General features: G+C 34.1%; 1 long non-coding RNA gene across 1 annotated transcript; it reads right to left on the bottom strand.

The window, feature by feature from the left end:
- Nucleotides 1-1,891: 1,891 nt before the first annotated feature.
- On the bottom strand, nt 1,892-3,329 carry LOC144546075 (uncharacterized). Its single transcript, XR_013508707.1, has 3 exons — nt 3,228-3,329; nt 2,843-2,949; nt 1,892-1,959 (listed from the first exon to the last, which is right to left on the bottom strand). It is a non-coding gene; the product is annotated as an uncharacterized LOC144546075 (long non-coding RNA).
- Between the last annotated feature and the right edge of the window lie 3,956 nt (nt 3,330-7,285).

Below are 7,285 nucleotides of genomic sequence, written 5' to 3'. Positions count from 1 at the left end.
ACTGCTAGAAATTTCATTTGCAAAATGAGGGACATTTCTAATAATTAGATGCAGTGGAAAACTCCCACACAGCATATTGAACAGTTTCATCCTACTCAACTAAACTGCTGCCTTATTTTGGGAAAGCTTACTGGTAATTGGAAGATTGTTGTATTTACTGGTAATTGGAAGATTGTTGTATTTACTTGTAATTGGAAGATTGTTGTATTTACTTGGAAAAGAAGCCTGATTCATATAATTAAGTGAAAATCATGCATGAGAAGCCTAATTTCAAACATTTCAGAGGCTTCTCTGCATAAAACCATGTTCTAACATTTTTAAAATTGATTTAAAATGATCAAGTTGATGAAATTTGAAGTCTGAATCTCTTTTCTTTGATTACTGTCACATAAAATAGTGATTAAATGCTTTAAAATAGGTTTAAAATGGTTTAAATGATTAACCACACATTAACCAATGTACATGACCCCTTCAATTGACCTCTGGTACATTACCAAGTCCAAACTCAGCACTTGAATGCCATACAAACACCACTGGTACAGTGTTGTACATCAAAATGCACTGTTTTGACCTACATGGACAGATCAGCCAATATTGACAAAGGAAAGGACCAAATTGTAAAATAAAGTTCACAGTCAGATAGAGCACAGAAAAATACATGAAATAGACTCAAACTTTGCATTTTTCTGATTTCCCTACATTAAGATATGAATTTTCAAAGTTCAACTTTTAAAAATAGAAAAATACTGAGTTTTCTGACAAAATGACCATCTGTGCCCTTCACAGTGCAGAACCCTTTAGACTGGGAAATCATGCTCAGAAAATTATGAATTGACACAAAAATCCTTGATAAATTATGAATTTAGGCATAGACTCATTTTACATGTGCTTTTGGGTGGTTCTTGGATGGCACTTGAGTTTAGTAGTGTTGTTATAGTGGGGACATAAACCCAAGGCGGTCGGATCAATCTGACTCCATATGAGGTGTTTTAATGAAATGTTCTTCAGTGCAACATTAGGGTATTTCTGCCCTCCGATATTTACCAAGTATATCTAAATATATTCATTTATACATGCTTAGTCTGATCTGTTTAGTATGCAATTAGCACGACTAACTTTTTATTTGTCAGTAGCTGGGCATCTGTAATTACTGATTACTAAAGTAGATCAGTTAAATTAGTGTTCAATCTAATTTTTATATTGTACTGTTTTTTAACCATGAGTCTTGTTTGGTAGGGAATGTAATGAGGGTTTAAATGTCCGCCTTTCGTACTTCATTGTGCGTCACATTTTAATATCCTGTTTTTGAAGTCTTAACTATTGATTTGAATTTCTCAATGTGATATTTACATTAAAATATATTTGAAGACTGAATTATATATATATTTTATTAATTTTTAATTTTTTAAGATTTAAAATTAGTACACAATTATTATTTCTAGACCATATATAAATAATGATTTTGTATCTATTTCAAAAAATTATCTAAAAAAATAGTAAAAAAAAATTCAAAAAATCATAAAATTTGGGTTCCAAGCATATTTTAATATAAATATTATATTGAGCATTCGGATTAATTATTGAACTTTGACAACAGAGATACATTATGCATGAGGTATTTGATCCTATAGAAGGAATAAAAAAAAATAGTTCATTCTATGGGATTTTTATATTATTTAAAATTCTGATTCTGCAATTGGTCCAGAGTGCAAAATTATACAAGTTGCCTTCTCTGAAACTGCCAAGTTGACTGGTACGATATACTAATCAGTCTCCATCAAACAACATTATGCTTTTGATAACATAAAAGGCAAAGCAAGTATAGGTCATGTCGGCCAGCTCAATCAGTTTAGTAACCAGACAGATAGGAACAGAAAGGAAAACAATATTGTACCTGGTGATCTCTCGCTTTGATGAAACAACAAGATTATTTTATGCTCTCTCAACTTCACCTTAACTCTGGTACAAAAAAAGAATGTCAAATTAGTAATTAGTAATATGCTAAAATGGGACATATTAGTACTGATGTTACGGTACAGCCAATCAATAAGGAGGTTTTCTGAAATTCACATTTTTTGGAAGAAAAACAATGAAAACAATAAAAACAATGAAAAAGGAATCTAATTTACTTTTTTGGCAGAAAAACAATAAAAACAAACAATAATAAAATGTGGAAAATTTACTTTGGCAGAAAAAATTGTCACTGACAAAACAACAGTAGAGTAATAACTTGATTAAAGTTCAACAAAAAAGGCATCCAACAAAAAAGGCATCCGACAAAAAACCTACCACATTTGAGAAAGGAACTAATACCACAATTATAATCTAATTCTATCTCCATTCAACCTTAATTAAAACCTATACAGAAAAGAAGGTTCTCAACAATACACATTTAAAAATCTGGTTCTTCCTCTATTCTCCCAATTAAAAAGCCCAACAGAGTAGAGGGTCTCAGCAACTCAACACTGGTTCTTACCCTATCACAATTGCAACCACACAAAGTTCATGCATTTTTTCAAACAGAACAGATTCAAACTCAGCACAGATCATCACAAATTCAGACCATCATTTAACACAAATAAGACCACACAATTAGGTTCAGCACATCACAAACTTAAAAAAATAGATTCAGATCAGCAATTAAGCAAAGGCCAAAACTAAAGAAATGGGAATAGAGCAACTGCAATTTGAAAGGGGTTTTGAACAGTACCAGTGGTTTTTAGTGAAGAAAGGGGAATAGAGCAAATGCAATTTGAAAGAATGGAGATTTCATTGATATATATAGAGTGTGATCTGTTATATTTTAAAAAAATTTGAAATTCTAATTGGAGGGAACATTTACCTTTCTTATCAATGCTGGAGGACATCCAGAAGCAAAAAAGAGTTTTATTTCATCCTTTCAAACAATTTTGACCATGGCAGAAGAATTGGAAGAGGAGTAATGGATACCTGTCCAAAAGACATATAAAAGTTAACTATCAGAAATTCAGAATTAACTTAACTTGAATTAAATTTCTAACATTCTTGAGACTGCCAAAAAAAACTTGAATTAAAATTCTACCATTTCAGGAAATACTAACATTTCTGTAAAAAAATCTTACATTTGAAAAATAATCTAGATAAATTAACATTTATGTAAAAAATTCTAACATTTTAAATTAACATTACTGTTGACAGGAAATTCTAACATTTATGTAAAAAATTCTTACATCCTAGCTAGGGTTTACCTCTGACAGCGGAAGTTTAGGCATCGGGCGCGGAGAGAAAACGGCGACAGCGGAGAAGAGAGAAGAGAGGCATCTGAATTTACGCGGCGCCAGCGGAGGAGAGAAAAGATGATTCGGAAGACGATCCGCGCGGCGCCAGCGGAGAAGAGAGAAAAAAGTATTTAGCGCTAGGGGAGAAAGAAAAGGCATCTGGCGGCTAAGGTTTAGGATTCAAAGAGACGATCTCAGCCTCGAAGAGAGAAGAGAGGATCTGTTGTTTGAGGAAGGATATCGATTTAGATCTGAAGAGAGAAAAGAGGAGGTGATGGAAGACGGAGGAAGAAAATCCGCCAGATGCCTTAGCCGTGTGGAGAAAGAAAAGGAGAAAGAAAATTAGTAAAATATTTGCTGATTAGCGCTGGCTAGTAAAGGAGAAAGAAAATCTGTGTGGTTTTGTATGTAGCAGGTTGTATTACAATTAATTACAGACTTGTACACAAATGAATACATAGAATACATATATAATATCTCATATTCAACACAATAATTTAGAATGGTTGGATCTGATTATTGAATGGCTGAGATCGTCTCTGGACAGATACACCATTCAGTCCCTTTTATACCAAGGTGCTATTATAGGAGTCCTGATAAGTAACATATATATGACTATTGGACTTGGTCCTCAATTAATTTATAGAAGTACTTTAGGCCCAAATGACAAGTGTTGATTAAGTGGGGACCAAGGTAAGGTTGGCCTTGGCGAACTGATAAGGATAATTAACCAGAATTGTGTGAAGTTGATTGAATGACTAAACAATCTTATATTCATCGTTTTATAATTTTATATTAGTCATGCTTTCTGGTCGGCTTTTCCCCGTTTTTGAACCAACTCAGCTCAAATTCGAAAATTACCTTTCTCATGTGTTAAGAGTAATTCCCACTGAAAATAATTTTTATTTGTTGAAGTGTGCAAACCTAGGATTGATTTTGAATTAAAATAGTAAATTAAAGTAATGGGAAAGTGTGATTTCTAGTTAATCCCTTGATGGATGCCATGGGGAACACCTATAGATTTGTCTACGATATGGCTGTCCAAAGAGGGATGGCGGCATGGCGCTATGCCTAGGACAAGGTGGAGGCATCAATCCTACAGCTTAAGATCCCTACACTCAAGCTATAAATCTTTGAACAAATTAATTTGCTAAGTTGATTCATTTATTAGTCAAATATCTAGATCTAGATACTCCATATGTCTCAAATATCTTATTTCCTTCAAACAGGCCCCCAAATTACTTGAAAAGGCAAAAATGTGCACCAAAGTGTCGCTGTACGAAGTTGATTACAAAAGCTAGTTAGTCAAATTCAATACTATTAATTATTAAAAGATTTTGCAGATAACATTTTCAATCCTCTATTCGTACTATTATTTTAGAAGAAAAAAACAAAGAAAAGAAAAAGCAATGTTCACACGCTGAGCAAGTTGATTCTTTTGTTTTGTTCTCTTTACCTCCCTATTTCCATTCCCAAGTTCCTATGTATGTAGTTCAGCTTTGCTGCTTGCTCTCCCAAGTTTCGATCTATTGCTCTCCAGTGCCATGTCGAACCTATTCCGTTGGATTTTCGGCCTTGTCCTTGCCCTTGCTGCGACTTATTATTTCATTTTTGCCCTCATCAATCTAATTCCCTCGCTATTTACCCCAAGCTCATATATATGCATATTTTCTCTTCTTTTTGGTTGCGCTTACAAATTTTACCGTGTCATGCCGAACCTATTCAGTGATCTGGGTGGTCTCTTCATTTCTGCAATTGTTGACGATGTATCTTCACGAATTACGTCCCCTATAATCAGTTATGCTGCCACCCTCATCAGTCATTTGCTGGTACGAGTTTTCTTTAAAACTGGTAGTTACTCATTTCTGCCCTCTTACCCAAACTGACAAGGTAAGGTACCACGGCTGGTTCTGAAACTCGGCCGATACCGAGTCAACTCGGTATCGGACGGGACCGGTCTGAGTTTCACCTGAGTCTTGCGCTTATGTGAGTTTTTGAGCAAAAATCGGATGAACAGTATTTGACTCGGCCGAGTTATCAGATTTTCAGGCCGAGTCAGACCGAGTTTACCCGAGTTAGGCCAAGTCAGTCCAAGTTTCACCCGATTCAAGCCGTGTCAAATCGAGTTTCACCCAAGTCAGTACATGGGAAGTGAAAATCATTGTCCTAGACTGATTTGGCCTCCCACCTTAGCTTTCTGTTGTATCTTGAGGTTGAAAGCAAGACAATCATTGTTATTGATTTGAGATTTAAGTTCAGTTTTGCATCTTTTGAAGAAGGAAATGGTGCTCGGAAAAAAATTGGAAAGGGAAAAGTCCTTGGCTGGGTTAGGAGGAAGAATCTTTAGTTATTTCTATGGCTAGACTTGGTGTATAATTTTGTACTATAGAAAATTTGAATTTGTAGTGGTTCATGATAAACCTTGTCCATTTTATATCGTGATCCAACGACTTCTTCTTTTTTCTGTCGAACAAAATACTTGATCAAAGACTCGAAAGTGTGTTGGTTTGCTTGAATGCCTTACTAGGCTTGTAGCCTGCGAAGCCATTAATTACTGTTTTATTTTATTTATAGTTTAATTTTATATTTAACTAGTGTAGGAGATGCATACAGCGTGGTTTGTTTATTTATTTTTTGACTAAGTAAAGAATGAGATTGTACTATATTACAAATTAAATTCGATTGTTAAGAAAATATAAAATGTAGAAATTAAATATTTTATTTCTCCTTTGTGAATATCATTCAATACAAATTAAATTAATTGTTATCCATCAGAATTTAATTATTATGGGTGTTATAAATATTTAAACTGTTAACAATCAAAATACCAATTTTTCTATTTTTTTTTAGTACAAAACAAGTTTCAGCCAAAAACATCTGAGTTGCCGATCCGATTCAACTGATTCCGGCCGATTTAGCCGATTTTGATTCCATGATCAAGTGACTGATTCCGATTTTCAGAACCATAGTACCACCACCAGTCTTTAATTACTCAACTCACTACTAGAATCCAAATTTATTGCATGCATCGGAAAGTGACTTGTTTTATTTTTATATTTTATTTTGCTATTTTTGATCGGTTTGCGGAGAACAGGGTTGTCTTAGATGGAATAGTGACGAGACGAAAGCAGGTCAAATGATTTTTGCAAGAGATTTAAAAATAGAGCATTCAGAAATGTATGAGAACTGGCAGTGGATTAATGATCCAAGAGCAACAAGGTAATTACTAATTACTGCCCTTTTGATGTTGAGGCTTCCTAATTGTTTCTAGTTACTCCACACCAACATAAATTGTTTTACATGTTTATTTTATTTGCATCATATTTGGTGGCACATTCTTTTGTTAATTTAACACATAAGGATAAGATTTATGTTTATTTGTTAACTTAAAGAGTAAGGCACGGATAAGAAAAATGACAGTTAGCTTAATTTGAAATATTTTTAATAAAATAATTGATAAATACAAAATTATACATCACAATATTTTTGGTCGTATGTATAACTATATATTTTTCATTATTGTGATTATATTGATTTATAAAATATTTTATTTGATTTTTTAAGTATACGACGACGATGACGGTTACTTGATATATATTAAGTATTTTCAATTGTGATACATTTATTTGATGCATCAACGTACCAAATTAGACAATGATTTTTGTTTGCTAACAATAACAAGGTTCACCGAGGTAGCGGAGCTATTAGAAGTCTGGTGGTTCAGCATAAAGGCGAGGAGATGCTTCCTTGGACTTTCGCCTAACACAAAATATGGTGTATATCTCATCTTCAGAACAAGGCAAGACTCAGAAGGTCTCGACGCTATCCAGAAGGCATCGGTTTCTGTGGGCAGAAAAGGGTCAACGAAATATGTATGCCTAAAACCACCAACGGCGACTCCGCCCGGCATTGGATTGCCCGTAAAGATGTCAGGTGGATGGATGGAGCTAGAGCTGGGACAGTTTGAGTGTGATATTGTTACTGGTGATAAAGATGCGGTGATAAGCATTGAGGAAACAAAGACCGAC

This window comes from Carex rostrata, chromosome 29 (assembly GCF_964058835.1).
Source record: "Carex rostrata chromosome 29, lpCarRost1.2, whole genome shotgun sequence".
Taxonomy (NCBI): Eukaryota; Viridiplantae; Streptophyta; class Magnoliopsida; order Poales; family Cyperaceae; genus Carex; species Carex rostrata.
This window is presented reverse-complemented; position numbering and strand designations above follow the sequence as displayed.